The sequence below is a fragment of the Triturus cristatus genome, chromosome 12, assembly GCF_964204655.1.
Source record: "Triturus cristatus chromosome 12, aTriCri1.1, whole genome shotgun sequence".
Lineage (NCBI taxonomy): Eukaryota > Metazoa > Chordata > Amphibia > Caudata > Salamandridae > Triturus > Triturus cristatus.
In genome coordinates, this window is record NC_140595.1 from 490,955,125 (window position 1) to 490,977,717 (window position 22,593).

Here is a 22,593-nt window from a genome sequence, read left to right on the forward strand (position 1 = left end):
CAGCCTAATCCCAGCAGAGACTGAGTAGTCACCACCCGCAAAACATTCAGCGCTCAGTCCTGGAAGGAGCGCCCTAACAAAGCTAAGTATCCTGACTGACATTAATAAATGGCATGGTAGTCCTCCCTATTAAAACCACCTTCGTTCCCATCATCGGCTACCCACCATTAAAGAATAAAGACTTACTAATCGAATTCTCAGGCTATGTGATGGTACAACAAACTTAACCGGACCAAAATATCTACCCGAGTGGCTTCAATATTGTATAAGGGAACCTCCCAAAAACTTTTCACTCATTTCAAAATCTTGCCTACAACTATCTGTATAACAAAGTTCAAGATATTAGCTGTAGTAATTACAGAGGTCACAATAATCTGACACATACCAAAGTGGTCTGGTCTGCTCAAGCTACTGTGCCTATGACGTTCCACTTCTGCAAGCTATCCCAAACCTCACACCTTCCTCAGAAGCAATCGCAAAACGATCCTGCAACCTTGTCTCGGATGGCACCCTCGAACTTGTTACCACAGCCACAATGATCCTCCAAGGAGGAAATGTGCCTACTTGTTTTCCTCCCTCTTTAATTAAGCCACCACATAAAACAAAACAGCACAGTATAAACTTAGGAAATCCTCCATCAACTCGGATAACCCATGGTGCTCTCACAGGTTATTACAGAAAAAGAAATCTGAGAAAGCTACTAATTCAATTCAACAAAACTTTAACATTCTCATGTCCTTTAAAGCCACTACAGAAAAAAAGCAAATGGCATTGATCATAATATAGTCCTCGAGATTATTGAAGCTGCATACTGTAAGGGGTTGGTCTGAATGGGTGAAGCAACTGCCAAACCAACCATGGTCTCTTACCTGCTAGATGCTCGGGGCTCTCATCTTGCTCTACTACTAAATATGCCCGGAACAGTATCAATTGTCACTACCCAGATCTTGCTCAGTGTCATTTCAATGTTACCCAAGATGTCCGTCAGTATGCCCACACACAATAATTAAATCCCATTTAATTCATGCAGTAAACGTATATCCCAATAAAGGATACATTGCCCAAGTCCTTGGCTCACCTTTATTAGCAAGTTTCAATGTAAGTCTGTGATCTCTAGCATGTATATTTTGTCAGTCTGTCAGTTTTCTAAACATGACATATAGTATTGCAGGCTACTCATACCTACTCTGCTTTTCCAATACTATGCATTTAAGTAACTGTACCCAAAATGGAAGCACAGTATCATCTAGACAGACTGAAGGAAAATAGGGGTGAGTGTCTACCTTAAAGCTGGTATTACTAGTCTAATATCCTTGCCTTGCTCTGGTTAATAAAAGGCTAACATGGTAAACATTATTTCCGGTGACTGGATTTCAGAGATTGTTACATTACTTTCGAGACAAAATAATCCTTAAAAATGAAACCTTAACATCTAGACAAATAAGTGTTCAGAAAAAAAACGAGCAGTTATAAAGAAACATCCATAATGTTAAAGAAAACAGAGAACGTTCAAATGAAAGGTGGCTAATTTAACAATAATTTAAATATTTCCATAATCAGCAGGTTTTAATTTTTATTCAACTTTTAGTTACTCGTTAAATTAAATCAATCGCTGTCAGTCGTAATACTAAACAGGAAAGGGGGGGGGGTTCTGCAGAGATAAACACTAAGGAAGTACTCACAAAGTTCAATGTTATAAGTGTGTTGCAAGTACACGCTCCTGAATTACGGGCAACCAATAAAATGTATTGCCTGAAACACAATGATTTGTGTAGAAATGTTAAAGAAGATCAATAGTTAAAGCATTTGCCAAACAACGACGCATTTGAAAGATTTTCGCTGTTCTGCTACCCGGTCTGGGACTTGGGGAGGGGTACTTAGAGAGGAATACAGTATCATATTAAAGTGAACTGCTGTACCGAGATCACAGAAGACACCTGAGAGGACAAGTGTAAGTTGTGCAGGGCAGGAGTGTGAATACTTGTATGACTCCCGTTTATACGGAACACAGACTCGCTTAAGAGCTGCCGAGCGCATAACATCCGAAGCCTCAACTCACACAGATGACCCATTGTGTGAATAAAAATAACCATGACGAATATATCAACTGCACTCATTCAGCTTGACGGGCAAAAATAAGTGTCAACATTTTTCATGCATGCTAAGAATATATCGTCAGGAATACCAGCAGGCAGCGTCATTCTCCACACGACAAACGCGCGCACTAGTAAAGAGGCAGGGGAAGAAATCCTAACGAGTCCCAAGCCATGATGTACAGAATGCGCATCGACTTGACCCTGAATTGGGAAAAGTGGTAAAAAGTAGCAAGAGAACAAGACCCGCCAAACATGTATTATAATAAAGAGAAGTAAAAGAAATATGAGCCATTATCAATACCTGCTGTGGAGCTTCACACAACGTAAATATTGCTATATGAGATACTGTATTGAGTTTGAAGAAAAGACTTTAGACCGATAGGATAAGGAACGACACATAGGTAATAACACTAGTTAATGCTCACTCATTCTGTCAAGAAGTAGGGACATGCACGCTTCTTACAATATATTTTCATCGCGGCGATTGTTAATTCTGCCATACATACGCTTTGCAGACAATCTGAGCACTCTTTTTACACCAGAAACTAGGAAAAGGGTGATAATATTCTGCATTAATAAGGTATTATGCACTCAACAGTAACCCGCATTCACTGTAACATTCAGTTAATGTGATTTTGTGCTCTGTCCTTACTAAACATAATGTGCTTCCTTAGGTCTTGCTCTTCACCACCAAAGCGTGTAAATGTGATTCACCAGATTAAGTTTTGTAAGTAAAACAACGTAGGTATGTACATAAAATGTTCGACAGTTAGTACATTTTGCACCACATTCACAAATACGTATCAACAATGTAAACACCATGTCAATACGGATTTAACATAAAATGTTACAAGCTTCATTCTATTAGGAAAACATTGTTTTTTTTGTTTTTGTAAGAGTATGCATAGATAGCTATAGTTAACCAATCAATACGCTTGAAAGGCGCACATGACCGTTTATACATTATATTGATCTCCAACATTTTGATGTGAAAAACATTATCATTAATAATCCCAAATTATAAGCAAAAAATGTGTCTTCAAAGTTATGTCAAATTGTGTTTAATTTTTCATATGAATTAGTAAGGTGGCTCTTGTACCCAAGTAAATGCTGTTCATGTTTGGGACTTATTCTTCCCCCGTAAATTCATCTTTGCAGTGTAAGAGGATGAAATCCTGTATGGTTTGGACTGACAGTGAGTAACAGAACATGCAACATATCTCTGAACTGTGACTTAATACCATCACCGGTCATTTTTCACATCATCCATCTCCACCCTTGACCTAAACAGTCCAATGGGGCAAACCATTCCGGCAGATTAGTTTTACGAGAATCCAATGATACAAAATACATTTTTGTGCTACAGGGCGTGATAACTTTCCATGCACCAATTCAATACTTGTGCTGCTAATGGCCTGAGCCAACAAGATCCTTTGACATCTTGTTAAAGCAATGTGAAGCAGCCTCCAGAAGGAATTTAATGCTCACTCAGGTAGACTAGTGTTGTTCTCCAAACCAGTAGCTCATTCCAGGCAATCTACTGGAAGAGGATCTACCAGATGCCTATTTCCAAGCAGTAGCTCAAAGAAGCACTGGCAGCAAGATGCAAGAGGTATTGATGGAACCCTCACCTCCAAATTATTTCCATCCCTGAAAGAGGTACCTAAAATCATCAATGACAAGCGAATGAGGCAAGTCACTTCTATATCACATAATGTACATACTTATTTTGTCCCTCTGCCAATCGGAAAGTAGTTAACAATCAAATGCCTTTTAAGAGAGAAAAAAAGTTAGCACTAGCCTCCACCAAAGGTGAGGCACGGGAGGTGATGGAAGCGATGGGCAACAGAGGCCCCCCAAAACATTCAATAACTCCTGGCAATCAAATTCTCCAGGTTGCAAAAGGCCTTTACAGCTTTTATGAGCTTCTCTGAGGCCACCATTCTCTATTCAGAAACCTGCAGGGAGAATGCATCTTGATTTTAAGCGGGAACAATACAAAAATTACTCCACTTAACATGGCAGTGTCTTGGAGGTTATCTGGGGAGCTGGCAGTAAAGAAGTGAGTGAGTAGCTGAGTGTAAGAGGGGTCACAAAGTTGGAAGGAGCACAAGGGACATGTAGTGGGAAGCCATACTGAAACACCCTTGAAAAGGCCACTAGGTTACTTAAGGATTCTTTGAATCAATCCTAGAGGAGAACACAAACAAAACAATGACTATTGAAAATAAAAGTAGGAAGAAGACGACTGGGGGGAGAACGGTTTCAAGGAATAGTGCCAATTTCATTCTATCAGCTTACCACCAAGGAAAAACTAAAGATACCACTCCCAAACTAAAATATGCTTTTGATTGGCGCAAAGCCCTTCACTCAAGTCCTCATGAAGGATGAAAACTGTTTACCTACTCTGCATGACATCATTGCTCTATTGTGGTCCTTTTGACCCAAGTATAGTTTTGAGTGACACTAGCCATGGTGTCAACAATAAATGTAATTGTCCTACCCAATACTACAAAAACACTCCTAGTTGGATTTGCAGCTACACCCTTTAGAAAAATATTATTTTGAGATAATCAAATTACTATATTTTCAGCAAAAACTGACACACAGGAAAAACACACACAGAGCAACACTGAATGTGGTGCCGTTAAAATAAATAAAAGATGGCATTAAGCAAGTCTTGAGGTATTGAATTTGCATTATACATTTAACAAGGAAATCGCAGAGAAGCAAAACTTAACATCCTTCGTGTTTCCTAAGTCGTCAGGTCCAAAGATTTTATTTAAACTTATAATGTCCCCAACAAACACTAATTTCATACATGCCATTTTGATTTCATGGGGGTATTTTAGTCCTTACCTTTAAAAATGAGGTTATGCAACTAACCTTTGGATTGAGTGGAAATACATTTTAGCTTCTGTCCGTGCTGTCGCCTGATAATAGTCATGTACTCAAACAAAAGATTTACTTCACCTTAAATGTCCTTCTCTGATCAGGCAGCAGAAAAGTGTACCTCTCGTCCCCCCTCCCAAAATGTTGTGTATATTCATACTGCTTAATCTAAAAATTAGCACAGGGAAGCGCTGACCCAGACTACCTCTAATTTTCCCCCTAGAACTATGGTCCTGGTGACTAATTAAGGCTTGTGCTCCCCTTACCTGTAGTCCACACCAATTTTCTTAAAATGTATTCTACATACAAACCGAACGTCGACAGACTAAAGTAGCAGATTGGAGATAATTACTATTTCCATTTCGTTCTATGCAACAAGGCACAAAAATCCATGCACAAGCACGATAATTTTAATGTGTCCTTTCAAACAAGTGCATTATACATTTTAGTAAATCATGATCGAGTCAATACATTGCTTTCTTAATGGACAAGTTGAATATATAACACTTACGTGAACACTATTATAAAAACAGAAAAACATCTTAAAATACAGTGTATGACCTCAAATCAAATTTCGACACTATGTATGGCCACTCATTTAAGTAGTACAAAAACGGGTTTTATTTTTTGCATGCATACTTAATACCAAAGGCCATATTTATCAAGGTGTTGCGTCACTTTTATCACACCATGCAACATCCGTTGCCCTGACTGGTATGAAAAATTCACAGTAACGCAATGCATCGCAAATCGCTGCGTTACTCTGCCCCAGGGAGGCTTTCCATGGGTGGTGAGTGGGAACACCCACGCAAAACCATTGTATTTTCACAAATTCCCAGATTTACAATTACTGGTAGACCTGGGAATGTGCCAAAATGTTACGCCTTGCCAGAGGAGGCGTAACAAGGAGAAATATCTTCATTTCTCTTCATTTTTTCCTCTATGTGTGCTGAATTCTGGAGCACGGTTAGAAAGAGGAAAATGCCACAGGGGATTGTTTTCTTGCAGGAAGGTGCCCATTCCTACTCAAAAACAATCCTGCCTATAACACAGGCACCCTTGCACCATGGTGCACGAGTGCCTATGTTATCGCTAGGCAGCACACCGAGCGCCAGCGGTGGGAAAAGGGAGGAATGTGCTGTATTGTGACAAATACAGCACATCCCTTCCCTTTCCCTCAGCGCAGTGTTGTGACTTGCAGCGCCTGAAATTCGATCAATATGGCCCTAAATATCTCCACCTGAACGTAACCACAGAAAATAGTGGGCACTTTAACACAAGCACAGAAAGAATATTATGTTTAGAGGTAGGCAAGCATTCAAATAGTATGTAATTATATTGAACAAATAAATACGATTTAATAACACGTCTGCCAACAACCCCCATAAAGACTGTTTTCACTTGGAAGAAGCAGATACAAGAAAAGTTTTATAATGTTGAGCGTTGATTATCTTTCAGAACAGGTAGGTTGCAATAGTCACAGTGGGGTGCTCTATAGCAAAGGACCTTTGACTGTAAGCAGTGTACTTCCTTCTCACTGTGGCACGTGTGCCGTTGGGATCTGGCATAGGGTTTGGTTGGTTAAGGGAAGAGGACTATTGTTTAATTTGACTGGGGGGGTATTTCCTGTACGAGTTCATCTTTGGGGAGTCTCAGGATTCAGTTACATACAAGTGACTGTGGAATTATAGATGACAAGGACGCAGGAGAAATTGACTTTTGTTAAATTGGCACAGAAAAGTTAGGAGTGAATTTTAGTTCCCACTTTTACTAGTCAAATCAAATCAAAAGAAGCTTTATTCGATTGTAAGATAAAAGCAGTACATAAATCGTTATAATCAAAGTGACAATATAAAACAATATAGCTCCATAAGTATCGATCATATATAAAAATGAAAAGAGATATAATTGGGAATACAAAAATGAACATCCACAGTTAATTAAAACACCAAGCTCTTCCTGTAGGCGACCGTCCTTTACAAAAACATCGCAACTTTCCATATCATATCAGCATTGTCCAGGGTTTGCAATGCAACATATGCAGGTCGACAAGTCCTAAATCCCATCATTTTTAACATTGGTCGAATCCACACTTTCCTAATTTCAGAGTAAAAACCACAAAAAAAGATAACGGATGGTGGATTGACATGAGCTATCATCACAAGGACAAACTATCAAAGTGCGACTCCAATTGTTCATATTAGGAATGCTGGTGAGTCTATGAAATATACCAAGTCGGAATCTTGTTAATAAAAACCTATCAAACCCTGCTGGAACTATGGCTAAGTAAGGCTGTATTTTAAAAACACTTTAAATCATTTGATTATCTAATACCGAGGGTTTAGAAATTTCCATAGTCAGCCTTGACATTTCCAGCAATGCAATGCCTTCTTTTTTTAATTCCTTCCTACTTACTGAGTGCAAGGATTCAGGGTCAGTAAAATATTCAGGATGGCCCAGATTATGCATAAAATTAGAAACATAATAAATCCAAGGAATCCTTAAAACTTTTTCCAATTTTAAAATATCCTTTAAAACACCCCTATTTAATGTGGATTCCTCTTTAGTCTATACACGGTGCCACAATAAGACTGGCTCAAGTTTAATCATGTCAGTCAGATATGTTAATCCCAAATCTGCATGACAGATGTAGGCAGGTGTTCTTGGTACAGACAATAAATATCTTAAAAATGTATTTTCCACTACTTGTAGGGAGTTCGTATTTGTAATACCCCAGATTCCAGACCCATAAGTTGCGGTGGAAATACATTTTGCCTGGTAAATTTGTAGAAGTTCCAGTGGTGGTCACAACACTTATCTTTTCGAAAACTGGGTGCGTGCAGATATAGTATTAATAAAACTAAGTGTTTTACATCTTATTGCCTGTGTCCACATGTCCTCTTGGTGGAACATAACACCCAGATATGAAAACGTTTTTGTTATGTCAATCTTTTGGTCCGCAATAAACACTTCCCGACATTTTTTCCTCCTCACCCCACAACTCATAACGTAGGTCTTGGACGTGTTCACTGTTAGACCGAAGTCCCGCATTAAAACCGTTCAAGACTCTCAGTAAACCGACTTGGGTTCTGGACATTACAATCGCATCGTCGGCGTATAAAAGGGCAGGGATGGGGCGGCCATTAATTTTAGGGAAGTTCACCTTTTGCTCAAGTAATGCGCCTTCCAAATCATTGATGTATAAATTAAAAAGAAATGGTGCAAGGACACATCCTTGTCCGACTCCCCTGCGGATTGGGATTGGAGAAGTGGTCCCACCCTTGACATCAAAGCGGACTCTGGTTTGGGCATTAGAGTAAAACCGCCTTAAAAAGTAAATAATTTGATGATCCACACCTATCCTTTCTAGAATCTCCCACAATTTAATATGTCGTACCGAAACGAAAGCTGCTGTCAAATCTACAAAGGCTAAAAACAAATTACCCTTTTTCACACAAACATATTTTCCCACCAATAGAGTAAGATTAAGAGACTGCTCAATAGTGCCCACTCCTTCGGGAAAGCCATACCGCAAATCGGATAAAATCTTATTGTCAGATGCCCAGGCTTTTAGTCTTACTAAAATTACTCGGCCCAAGATTTTTGTCATTGAGTCGAGTAAAGAAATGGGCCTGTAGCATCTAGGGTCTTGACGGTTTTAGTCTTTACTAAAGGCGCGGATTGAAAAGGATACACACTGACTTTTGGGGAGGTGTGGGGGGGCAGTGATTTGAAGATGCTATGAGGGCTTTGAACATGCAATGACACAGAGCTAAACAAAAACAACATTAATATTATGCAAGGCAAGCACACGGTGCCTGAAGGCAAATGAGGGAAAATGATGTCACCTTCGATGCTAAACACGTTGCTGTGCTGTAACTGTATTATAACGCTATTTCCACCAGGTTTTTGTACCTGGAATTTCCAACTTGGGCCATCGTTCTAAAAAGGACTCCAATCCTGTTTTGGCTGCAAACAAGTATTTGCAGCCGAATGGGGATTAGAATTCAGTGCAAATTGCACACTACTGGGGTTTTTACCTGTAAGATTTGCGCCACGTAAAACAAAATGTTGCTTTTTTACATTCAGAACGTCAATACACTAGTATCGTGTTATCCTTTATTCCGAGATTCTAAGTCGGGCAATTTGCGCAAAACTTATAATAAGCCTTAAAACTTTATTGCGAACCTATGAAGAGATACATATCTGAGACGTTAAATGCAATAAAAAAAAAACAGGGAAAGCATGTACAAGGTTAGTATCCAAGCAAAAAAATGCAGTTATAAAAGTGGGCATCCCTCATGGGTGTGTAGAAAGAATAGTTTGAAATAAAAACTCCAAGTATGCATACACTAAGTAAACAACAAAAATAAATAGGTACCCCTGAAGGAAAGTGAACGAAAGTGTCCTCATTGAAAGTTTACGCAGCAAGAGGACGGTATTCAGTGAAATACAACAGTAAAGAAAAGTGGGGAACAAGACGGCAAGGCATCAATGAAGGGACAATATTTATAGATATCTATATAAATAAGTGCACACAAAAAGAAAGATGCTGTAAAGACAGCACCGTCCGAGGAATGGCGCGTGGAACCCAAGATAAATCCAACAAAAAGACCTAAAACAATGCTGGTAAAATGCAGCAATTCAAAAGGTATATACTTCCTAGATTGAATAGAATAGGGGAATCCCTAGAAACAACAGGTGTGTTCTAAAAGGTATCGATGGGTTTAGAGGGCGGGTTGGATACGATGTAAAAAGGCATGTGTGAAACAGGAAGTCTTGTTGCTAGACGCACGGCCGTAAGAAAACGAAGGATCAATGACAGGACCACTTGAAAAGAAGAGATGTATTCACAGGAAGTCGCCCATACTGAGAAGGAACTAGAACATCGCTGCTGGAATGCATTTACAGCTCCTCCGTTTCAGGGTCTCTGGCGTTGCTTCTTGTACCCAGTAGGAGGTTCGACCATAGGTCGGTGTTCCATATCTAGAAACCCCAGAATACATGGTGCTCATCGGAAAATGCAGACGAATCACTTTTATTAGTCGCCTTCTCATTTGGATTTCTCCAGGAGAGTGACACCTCGGGGTTCTTGTAGCAGGAACCCTCCCTCCCCAGCACCGGGTTTCATCGATACTCGAAAGCTTTGTGGCGTTGGATCTCTGCAGCAGCAGCCACTCCCAATCCAGGGGACTCGTGTAAATAGCAGCAGCTCCCAAGAAGGAACAACCATGCCACAGGAACTATGAGAGGAAAGCCTAGGGGCAACCCCATGATAGTACGGGTGGGAAGCGATTAGAGCCCCTCCACTCACTTCCAAGTTAATCTGCCCCCCGCTTCTGACATGCTCAATGATCTTGAATTTGGGTGAGAGAACGAGGGGGTGGGCAAACCCCCACACCGGACAGTTGCCCCTCCCCATGCCCCGACCGCACTGCCCCGCCCAGGCCTGCTCCGGACGCCGCCGGCCACCGCTCACATTCCTGCAGCGGGTTTCGGCCTCCGCCTTGGTAATGTCACGCGAAACCCTCCCCATCTATGGTTGGTAACGGCAGAGGGTGTCAGAGCCCCGGTGCCCCAGTCCCCTCCCCTCGGCCACGCAGTACCTGCTGATCCCGCAGCCGACGCCGCCGCACCGCTGGAGAGGCTGCTTCTTCCCTGCGCCACGGCAGAGCCCGTCTGTGTACAGCGGAAGTGACGTACAGCCGGGCAGGGCCAGGCCTAGGGGCGTGGGGAGACCAGAGAGCGATGGACCGTCAACAAGAACCCGTGTGTGTGTCACCGAGAGCTCGAATACACAGGTCTGTCACATCGCGCTGAGCGTATCGCTTATACAAAGTCCAGAGTGTGTCATCTAAACCAGCCTGACAATGCAGCGTACACATTCCGTGTGTCGTACGTGGGCCCTCATGTAAGCAATTAAAACAGCTCCTGACCCATTGGTTATGTTCGGTGCAGTGGGTCCTTTTATCTCGGTACCTGCTGCACTAGTGGTAACTGCGCCTCTGGCCATACTAAAGCGACGAGCATACAACAAATGAACATAAAAATATAGCTCTGCTCAGACGACTTAAAGAAACGAACCAACCTGTTCATAAAACACTGGGAGTAACAAATCACACATAATATGTACAGTAAAAGGCTACTTGGATGACTAAACCGATGCTACGGCCTAGTAGTACAGCTAACGTTTTATGATAATTTTTTATTGTTGACATTTTCATCTGTATTAATCATATGTATTTTTTGCTAATTTTATCTGTATTTATCGATGTTTATTTTGGGTTTTGTGAAGAAATGAAGTTGAAACGAGTCTATTTCTACCATTACTTAACCAATAAATATGCACTCATTGCGACAGCATCAACGGATTCCCCTCGAGCTCCACATTCTACACGGAACTCCCAAGTCCATTCTACCCGTATAGCTACTCAGTATAATAACATAACACATCTTTTCCCCATAGAAATAAACTATTTACACAACTAATTTGTTTTTATATATGAAACTCTCTAAAGTTTTCTTTTGTGAATACATATAATACAAGAGATATTTGAAAAGACACATTTGAGATACTGACAGTTTTAGAATAACACATTTTGATGTAATGATAGTACAACTTAATGCAGATAATACCTACCTTACATAGTGACCCATGTTGGACTAACTCTTTTCTTTTCAGGGTAAAACTGTAAAATAGGTAAAGACACTGGAAATGGTAGTGAAATGTATAGGGTTTATTAAATGACCCCATCCACAGAGGACTTGAATCAACTGCCTCAAATAGAACACCTACGCTCCACGCTCCAACATAGAACGTGGAACTTAGAGCAACATCACACTTCTCCCCCTTTACGACATATAACAACATAAAATGAGATTAGTACATACAATTCCACTGTACAATCTAAGTATAAAAAATGAATATATAACTAAAAGTTGATCACATCTTTCCTCCCACCACATATGAAAAAACAACAAAAGAAAGAAACAAATCTCAGCCTACTAAATATAAGAATAGAGTCACAACCAACTAACATTTTACAAAATCCCTAAGATACACAGGGCTCTTTGAAGATCTTACACTCTTGCGAGTAGGATTAAAAGACGGTTTTTGTGAAGAAGAATGACTGCAACTTTCTTTACTACTTCCATTGTCACATTTAGATCCTACATGAACAACACGACTACGATTCCATATGCGACCATCATTTGTTTTTACCGCATTTTTGAAGATCTTCACCACAGTCTTTACATCAGTGAATTTAGACCAGTTGAGACAACCAACAGGCGATTTAATTTTAACTTTGTCTCCCTCTTTGAATTCCACTAATGTAGCTGACTTTCGAGCATCAAAATATCCTTTCCTTTTCTTTTGTAAATAGTATTCTTTGTCCCTCCACTGACCAATGTCATTGTGTTTTATACCCTTATCCAAAGTCATCCAACCAGGGCATATACTAGTATTTGCAGATCTTCCTTTAAATAATTCAAAAAGAGTCTTTCCCGTTGAAGAGTGTGGTGTGAATCTGTAGGCTGTGATTCTTCTTTGCAACTCCTCTCTCCAATTCAAACTGTTGACTCTTGTTAATTGAATACTTTCTTTCAAGGTCTTATTCAATCTTTCTATTGCTCCATTGGTCTCCGGATGATAAAGCGAGGTTTTTTAATGTACAATCCCACACTTACTCAAATATTCCTCCATATCACCCGAGCAAAATTGTGGACCATTATCTGATAGCGAAGAACCTGGAAAACTTTCAAGTTTAAAAACGGCATCTAAAAACTTAATAACAGCCTGAGTAGAAATATCACGTACACAGCTCACTTCAATCCATCGTGAATATAGATCAAGTAAAACTATTAAATATAGGGTGTGATGCTCACCATGAAGTGGTCTAACAATATCAATGGCTATTTCATCCCAGGGACACATGGGTAGCCTCCTACAGACCATCGGAGTTTGTCTGGATTTAAGAATCTTATCACTCATGGAACAAGGAACACAATCACGCACCAAGCGCTCCACCATCAAATCCAGACCAGGCCACCAAAAATCCTGCCTAATCCGCTCCTTAGTTTTGCAAATACCCATGTGCCCCTCATGAGCCATTTTTATAATGTTGTCCCGCAAACTCAGTGGAGGAACCAACCTCGTCCCTCTGGTTAAGATAACATTGCTGATGGCAAGCTCATCACACACCATTAACCAAGGCTTCTCCAGCTTGTTGCCTTTATCTTGTGAAATCATGTCCATAACTTTCAGCATTTCCTTGTCCTTCTTTACTTCATCTCTCCATTCATCTTCCTTGATAACACCTGAGGTGATCTCACAAACAACTCACATCAAACTCCTCAACAATGTCTTCATCTCTTTTAACATCTTGACAATCTACAGTATCTACCAAACGTGATAGACAATCTGCGGAAACATTACATGCTCCTGGAATATATTCCATCGAAAAATCAAATTCCTGTAGTGATATCACCCACCTCCTGATTCTAGCAGAAATGGAGTCCAAGCCTTTTTTCTCAAAAATCTCTTTCAATGGTTTGTGATCAGACCTTACAATGAACCGAGTACCCCAAACACATTTCTTATATTTGTTCAAAGCTCAAAAGATGGCTAAAGCCTCCTTCTCAATAACCAAGTAATTTATCTCAGCTCCTCTTAGACACATTGACGCACAGGCGACCAAACACTCCTGAGTATCTCTTTTCCGGATTAGCAATGCACCAAGTCCTTTGTTACTCACATCCGTCACAATATACGTTAAATCACCTGGTTTGTAGGCTTGTAGATCAGGTGCATTTCTTAGATCGAGCTTAACATTCATGAACTCTACCTTACATGCCTCATTCCACACAAACTCTGTTTTCTTGGAGAGTAAACTCCTTAATTGACATGTTTTATTTGCAAAGTTTTTTAAATAAATTTACTATAAAACTCTGCCATACCCAGAAATGAAGCTAGCTCTTCTTTCGAACATGGTTCCTTCAGATTTACAATAGTGTCTACCAGCTCTTTTTTCGGTTTTACACCATTACCAGATATGTGATGACCCAAATAGTCTACCTCAGTCACACCAAACTTGCACTTCTCAAAACGTAGAGTCAACCCAGCTTTTATCAATCTGCTCAACACTTTCTCAACTCTCCCATCATGTTCTTCCATAGTCTTGCCGAAAATTAACAAGTCATCCTGATAACACCTGACTCCTTTGATTCCCTTAACCACATCGTTCATGATCCTCTGAAATACAGAAGCGGCTGAAACCAATCCGAAAGGCATCCTTACAAACTTGAAAGCTCCCATAGGTGTAATAAAAGCAGTAAGTTCCTGTGAACTTTTCCCTAAGGGTGCCTGGTGATACGCTGAAGCTAAATCCAGTGTACTAAAATAGCAAGCACCATCCAAAGTCAAAAACATCTCATCTATGCGAGGCAATGGAAACTTATCCACCACCACCTCCTTATTGAGTGCACGTAAGTCCACACATAGACGAATTTCATTATTGCTTTCTCTAGCAACCACAATGGGGGCCAACCATTCTGTCGCCTCGACCGGCTCAATTACACCTGCATCCAACAATCTTTCAATTTCTTTTTGTACAGAATCTTGTACACTCAGAGGAATTCTCCTGACCTTCGCTACAACAGGTTTTGCACCTATCTTCAATTTTATACAATGGTTGTACCCTTTCAAACAGCTAACGTGTTCTTGAATAACTCTCCAAATTTTTTTACATACTTTTCACCACTATTCTCAATAGACTGCACCTTCACAGGTGGATTCCCATTTGGGTCAAGAATAATACCAAGCCTCGCTTGGTGTGCCCAACTCAGTAAATTATCCCCTCTCTCTGCTACATAGATCTTTGCATCTGTAAATCTCTCTTTGCACTCCAGACAAGCCTGAAAGTATCCCAACATCATTATGGGAGTGCCCCCATAACCTGTTGGTCTAACATCAGTTCTTAATCATTTTATTTTGTCTTTGAAATTCTTCTAAAAAATCTCTTTAGAGATAAAAGTGAGATGTGAACATGAATCAAATTTCATCTTTATCTCCACATTTTCTATCTTTACCCATTCTGAGGGATGTTCCGAACCACACACCTCATTTACTTGAAATCTGACCTCTTTCACATCAATCTTACCACCCCTTTTGTTTCGGAAACGACAGTTCTTTGAAAAATGCCCTCTTTTCCCACAAAAGTTACAAACCACACTCAGTGCAGGACAAAAATTTGCATTGGCCTTGTGACCACTTCTCCCACACCGATAACAAGTCCCCTGGAAAGGTATCACATTTTTATTTTACCTCTTCCCCAGGTTTCTCTCTTTTCTCATCTCCTCCACTCTTCTTATTATCAATATCAGTCTTTTTTACTTCCTGCCATACAACTTCCTCTACTTTCTCTTGAGCCACTGTAGACTTCCCTACTTTGCTCAATTCGCTAACACATTTTAACATGTGTTCCACCCTTTTTGCAATAACCATTACCTCATCTAAAGGTGGTTCATCTTTTAGCCAAAGTTCCTCTCTTATTTTGTCACTTCCACATTTTAGTACAAACTGATCACGTATTCTTTCTTCTACCAGTTCCCCAAATTTGCAGCTTGATGCCAGTTTCCTAAGACCAGTCACAAACTCCTCCACCGTCTCTTCCTTTCCCTGTTCTCTTAATCCAAAATAATAACGTTCCATAATGGTGCTTACTTTTGGCAGATAATGTATATCCAACTGTTTTACACATACCTCATATTCATTTAATCCTCTTTGACATATTTGACTTAGTGGTGGTAAATTTTCTAACACTTCTTACCCCTCTCCGCCTAAACAGTGAAGTAAAAGCGTCTGCTTTCTCTCCGCACTGAAATTCGCACCACATACCCTTGCATAATTTTCAAAAATCTTCTTCCATTTTTGCCATTTCACTGGTGGTTCCCCTGGGCTAGACAAGAAAAATGGTGGAGCAGTAACATTTTGCACTTTCTACTTATTCTAAATTTCACTTCCTCAACTAATTAAAAAAAATACTTTCCACACACTTTCTTAAAAATTGTTATTGCTCACCGGACATGGCAGGGGACTGGTTGGATGCGCTCCCTCGGCGACAGCCCGGCCGGGACCGCGTGGATGGAGCGGAAGGCGACCGGGATGGACAGAAGTGATACCTCCGGTGTCGGTCTGTTTTGACTCAGCCCCGGACAGTTACTCGCACCCTACTGCAGTAATGGGAGGGCGGCGGGGGGAAGATAGGAGCTCTTTCCCCCCTTGGGGTACTTTTTGTAGATTTGTTTTTGATAGGGCGACAGGCACACTGCAAGTTGGGGGGGCTTTGTAAGCTGACGCAGGGGTGCAGGGAGGGGGGGGATTCGGGATGTTGGGGTTGTTGTTGGAGGTTGTTTTTTTCTCGCAAGGCGTAGCAATTGTTGTCATTATTGTCCGATCGTGGTTCTCCGGGGGGGGTGGAGGTCTCTTTGTGTTTGGGGATGTGGGATAGGGGCTTAAACATAATCAGCTGGAATGTTAATGGCTTAGGGGATCGTATTAAACGGGGGATAGTCCTGCAATTCTTGAAATGGACCTCGCCAGATGTGGTCCTCCTGCAGGAGACCCACCTTATAGGGAACACATGTTATGCACTTAACAGAAAGGGCTATAAATTCATTGCTCACTCGGGGTTCTCCTCGGGCTCCAGGGGTGCGGGCATACTTGTTAGAGCTTCCCTACCATTTGAGGTTTACTCCACCATCACTGATGACAGGGGGCGCTTTGTGGCTGTGGCGGGGAGGTGGGAGGGCAGAACGTTGGTATTGGTTTCTGTTTATGTCCCCCCTGCCCTGCAGGCCTCCACGTTTGCTGATCTGGGCAAGGCCTTGTTGGAACTCCCCGAAGGGATGTTAGTGGTGGGAGGAGACTTCAATGCGGTTGGATCTGGAATGCTCGATAGGTACCCGTCCAGGGACACCGGGGGTGCTCAGAAGTGGCTTCCTGACTTTATAGATACTTTTGGCCTGGTAGACTGTTGGAGGCTACGGCACCCCACTCAGAGACAATATACCTTTCATTCCGGGGCCCACAGGAGTCTCTCTCGGATTGATTACTTGCTCACTCTGGCTGCGCACGCCTCATTGGTATCTGAGGCTAGGCACATGGCACGGGGCATATCTGATCATTCGCCGGTGTGGGCCCGTCTGGATATTGGCCGGGTGGTGGGGGGCAGGGTGGCTCCCATTAACCCCTGGTACTTTCGTGACCCCAAGCTGCGCAGTGCGTTGCTGAAGACAGTTGATCACTATTTTCAAGATAATCAGGGTTCAGTTGAATCAGCGGTGTCCTTGTGGGAAGCTTTTAAGACTGTATTGAGAGGGGAGGCCCTTTCCTTGGTAGTGGCCGCCAAGCGGCGGAGAGACGCCGAGGTGACACAAGTAGAGGACGAGATAGCGGCTTTAGAAGTGGCCTTGGAAGAGGATGTTGCAACGGCCACACTGCATAATTTGAGCTTGAAGCAATTGGAATATAGGGATCTGGTGACGAACGCTGCCAAGACCCTCAATAGGGAGCATTGTACGATGTTGGTGATAAGGCCGGGAAATTGCTGGCGTGGTTGGATAAAAAAGAGCGTGTTAATCGAGTGGTGCCGGAGTTGTCGATGGATGGGGGAGAGGTTGTCACTGACCCCGACGGTATAGTTCATTGTTTCTCGGACTATTTTCGTACGGTATACACCTCGGTTTCGGATAGGCCGACTGAGGACTCGTGTGACCTTCTGCGTGATATCGCTCTGCCCTGCCTTTCTGCCATTGATAGGGATGACCTCGATGGAGATATAACTGTAGACGAAGTGGCGTGTGCTATCCGTGCGTTACGCTCCGGTAATGCCTCGGGCCCAAATGGTTTGCCGATTGAGCTGTATAAGCTTCGTCCGGATAAGTTGGCTCCTCACCTGCGCGCCATGTTCGTGGAGGCGCGGGTGAATGGGTTTCTTCCGCTCGATCAACGGCTGGCGACGATTGTGGTAATACATAAAGACGGTAAGCCCCGGGACAAGTGTGGCTCCTATCGGCCGATATCACTTCTCAACGCCGAGCCGAAAATCCTTGCTAAGATCCTTGCTAACCGCCTGGTCCGGGTGCTTGGCGACTTGATCCACCCGGATCAGTCGGGCTTCATCCCGCACCGTAACACTGCACTGAATCTTTGATGCCTTCATGGAGTGATCGCTAGGACGGGCACGATGCGAGAGCCGGCTATTGTGGCGTCCCTCGATGCCACGATGGCCTTCGACACGGTGGAGTGGGCATACCTGTGGGCTGTGCTAGCCAAGTTCGGCTTTGGGCCTGGATTTGTAGGCTGGGTGAGGTTGCTCTATGAGGGGCCTCTTGCTAACGTCGTGGTGAACGGGCGGGCGTCGACACCGTTCGAGCTCGGGAGAGGCACCCGGCAGGGCTGTCCCCTGTCACCGTTGTTGTTCGCCCTTGCTCTTGAGCCGCTGGCGGCGTGGATACGATGGCACCCGGATATACGTGGGATTCGTTGGTCGCCTGACCACGAAGACCGTATTTCACTTTACGCCGACGATATTCTGCTATACCTCACCTCGCCTAAGAAATCTCTGATAGTGGTTTGCGACGTCTTGACTTCTTTCGGTAGGAACTCTGGTCTTGTCATTAATTGGGGGAAGTCATACTTGTATGTCCTGTGTGGGGATGTCCCGCCTGTCCCGCGCAACTGCTCGATCCAGATAGCCCGGCAGGGCTTTTTGTATTTGGGGATCTATATTTCCACCGACCCCATTTTAAGATACGAGAAGAACTTGCTCCCTCCCTTGGCACGCCTGCGACAGGACGTGGCGGGCTGGCGACGGTTGCCGCTTTCCCTCCTTGGCCGTGCCGCCCTGTTTAAAATGATGTCTCTTCCCCGTTTCCTCTATGCCCTGCAGAATACCCTTGACTTGGTCCCGGCCAGTTATTTCCGTGAGGTCGAAAGCCACCAGCGCGCGCTATTGTGGGAAGGGCGCCCACGCATAGCGATTGCTAAGTTGACGCTTCCGTGGTACGACGGGGGTATAGCGCTTCCAGACATTCGACGTTATTATTGGGCCACTCAGTTGAGCGCGATTAACCATGGTGTATATGGTCCGGCGCTGAGCCCCGGCTACGCCATGGACCGATGGTTGCTGCGTGGGGGAATTACCACAGAGCGTTGTACTCGAAGTCGTCGGACTTAACCCTTACGGGGCCCATCAGGGTGGCCGTGCATGTATGGAAGGTGGCGACGGATTCACTGGGCTGGAAGGGTAAGCTTACCCTTGCCACCCCTCTGTTTGACTCCGATATTCTGGGAAAGCTCTGGCATACAAAAGGGTTTGAGAAATGGGACCTGATCGGTATATCCAGGGTTGGAGACCTTTTGGTTAAGGGTAGGGTAAAGTCATTCGAGGAGCTGCAGAAGGAATATGAGCTAGGGAGCACGGAGTTCTTCCGATACGCTCAAGTGTGCCACGCCTTGCGGTCAGTCCTTGTAGAGGGGGAGAAGGTGCCTGAGTCCTCTCCGTTAGAGGACCGGATCCTGGATGGCCATATGCCAGAGAGTACAATCTCGCTCATTTATAAGAAACTAATTAATGTTCGGGCGGATCTTCTTCTAGGGTTGCGCGATCAATGGACCAGGGATGGCCTCGAACTAGATGATGAGGATTGGCAGTATGCAGTTTCTTCTCCCAAAGAGGTCGCGATCCCCGCGCGCCTGCGGCTGGTGCAGCTTAAAATTCTCCATAGGGTCTACGTGACGGGGCCCAGGCTGGTTCATATGGGTTTCTCTGAGGAGGGCTTATGTAAGAGAGGCTGTGGTATGGTGGGCACCTTCCTACATATTATTTGGGAATGCGGTGCGATTATGGAGTTTTGGAAGCGAATCCACGTTGTGATGGGGGAGGTGACAGGCATCGTCATGCAGCCGGAGGTGCGGTGTTGTCTCCTGAATGTTTGGGGTCCTACTGACCACGACGCGGCACAGACTCAGTGGGTGACCCTAGGGAACATGGTAGCCAAGCGCGACATCGCTCGCCTGTGGGGCTCTACTAGGCCTCCTACATTGACCGCGTGGATGGAAAACATGGACTGGAGCATGTTCAGGGAGAAGACAGTGTATTGTGCTCGAGGGCGCCCTCGGAAATGGCACTCTGTATGGGCGCGATGAAACCAGTACAGAGGGGGCATATGCCTGCCCCCAGACCCGGATCCGCCTGAGGAGCAGCTCTCCCCTTAGCTCTCTTTCCGGCTTTGTACTCCTTGCTGGTATGTGTTTGTCTTCTTGAGTCTCTGACTTCCCCTCCTTTCCCTTACTATAGACCTATGTCTGTTGGACGAAATGGGGCTCGCTCCCCCTGATGGGAACCCTTTTTGTGCTTTCAGTACTTATCGCCTTGCTTGTGTTTAGGTTTGGGTTTGTGTTTATTTAAAACAGAACCTTTGATTCTCCTGTCAGTGAAATGTGGACGCTCACATGTGTTGTGTTTCTAAAGCTGCCGTGCCTCCGGGTTGTCGGCTGAATAGCTGTGTCACTGATTTAAAAGAATAAAGGTTTTTGGAAAAAAATTTTTTTTAAAAAAATTGTTATTGCTAAATTTTAAATAAAAAAATGACTTTCCCTTCCCTATCCTTCAAAATTTAATGTAGAATACAACTGTACTACCAATTTTTCTCAAATCCAGAAAAATAATATAAAAAAAATTATGCAAATTTTTTTCCTTAAAAGTGTGTTAGTCACCGTGTTAACTTGCCCCTTTTCCAAAAATTATGGCAAGCATTTTTTTTTTATTAGGTGTGCTTGTCACCGTGTTATTAGTCTTATAGGTATAAATGTTCTTCCTCTTTTTCCAATTTCCAAAGATGTCCTGAACTCCTTTCAAATATGGCACCACTGGCAAAACACCAACCCTTCAGTCACAGTCTATACAAAACTGTTTTTTTTCTTGTTGTATCTGATTATAAAATGGCTGCCTCCGTTGTTTCACGCACTCAATTGGCATTCTTTTTACCGCAGATTGCGCTTGTTTTCTCAGCGCAGCCCTTGCGTGGCATTCAGGCTCTTCTCCAAGGGCGATAGGGCATGTTACTCACCAACTTCCTTAATCATCCGATTAAATGAAACGCATGCGTTCCAGCAGACTCTTTACCACGCGTATGCCACAGTTCCACTTCCAATTTGTTTCTACATGGCCCGTAAGACGTCGGCAGAGAACCGCTACACGGGTGAGGTGTTTCCGCGATCCCCCTCTTCCATTTCTCCTTCTTTTCCCTTTGGATTTCTTTTTTTGAATATTCGTTGCTCACCATTCACATTGCTCCCTCTCCGCGTTGGGGGCAATTAGCCCTCTTCCTCACGCGATCGTCGCCTGTGTAAAATAGGTAAAGACACTGGAAATGGTAGTGAAATGTAGAGGGTTTATTAAATGACCCCATCCACAGAGGACTTGAATCAACTGCCTCAAATAGAACACCTACGCTCCACGCTCCAACATAGAATGTGGAACTTAGAGCAACATCACAAAAACCTGACAGTTTTCTCACCTGAAGAAGAATCTGCATCATCATCATTTCTTCCAGATTCTGTACTTCAAGAGACTAGTTTCCTAATGTTCCACTTCTCACCTCCCTCAAGAATGACAGTACTGCCAAGAACTTCCTCAATTTTCTTAGCACGCAAAAATTTAGAAACTCGCTTCCTTACCATGGTCCCCAATTTCAAAGGCACCTTCACACACCTATGGGGATTTCCCTTCAATTTACTATTATGTCTATAGCAATACTCATTGCTTTTCTCTCACTCTTCTTGCTTCCTCTTCAGCATCATCGCCTTTGCCCATTCCACCTCTCATCCATACAGGACAAGCTATTGTTGCAGGTTTCTTCCCTCTAAAGAGCATGAAATGAGATTCTCCTGTTGCTAAATGTGGTGTTGACCTATAGTTTCACAACATGCTCCTCAATTCATCCTTCCATTGTAATCTTTTCTTAGTGGCCAACCGCAAACACTCTCCTAGTACTTTATTGAATCTCTCAACGTTTTTCCTCGGATGGTGCAGACGGTTTTATGATGACGTCTGTTGTGAGATTTTAGAAATTCAGCCATCTTATCCAAAACAATTTGCAGACCATTGTTTGTGACAATTTCCTGTGGGACCCTTGACCCTGACTCGGGTAGGTCGCTCCCCCACACCGCACAGCACCACCTGTGTGATCGTGTCACCCTGCCCTGCTCGGCTTTGGCTTCTCAGCCTGAGTTGTGTGCCTCTGTTGCTCGCATTGCTGATTCTGTCGTTCTGTTTTTGTGCATTTTGTTTTCTTGATTCTGTCGTTCTGTTTTTGTGCCTTTTGTTTTCTTTCTCCGTGCCCCGTTTTCCTGCCGCTGCGGCCCCGCCCCCCTGCCTGCCCATTCGTTGCCCGCTCCCAGCTGCTCCTCCCTCCCACCTCCCCTCATAATGGTGGCTGCTGCGCGGTGAGGAGAGCAACCCTTGACCCTGACTCGGGTAGGTCGCTCCCCCACGCCGCACACCACCACCTCTGTGACCGTGTCCCCCTGCTCTGCTCC

The 22,593-nt window shown here is 43.4% G+C and overlaps 1 protein-coding gene and 1 long non-coding RNA gene across 2 annotated transcripts in view; one reads left to right on the forward strand and one right to left on the reverse strand.

Annotated features, from left to right (window-relative positions):
- Window positions 1-10,731, reverse strand: part of GARRE1 (granule associated Rac and RHOG effector 1) — a 690,207-nt gene extending 679,476 nt beyond the window's left edge. Inside the window, exon 1 of the mRNA XM_085639654.1 lies at window positions 10,595-10,731. The gene's annotated coding sequence lies outside the window, so the exon portion shown is untranslated. The remainder of the gene's footprint in view (window positions 1-10,594) is intronic.
- Window positions 10,426-22,593, forward strand: part of LOC146776149 (uncharacterized) — a 67,421-nt gene continuing 55,253 nt past the window's right edge. The window contains exon 1 of the long non-coding RNA XR_014972372.1: window positions 10,426-10,789. This is a non-coding gene — a long non-coding RNA (uncharacterized LOC146776149). The remainder of the gene's footprint in view (window positions 10,790-22,593) is intronic.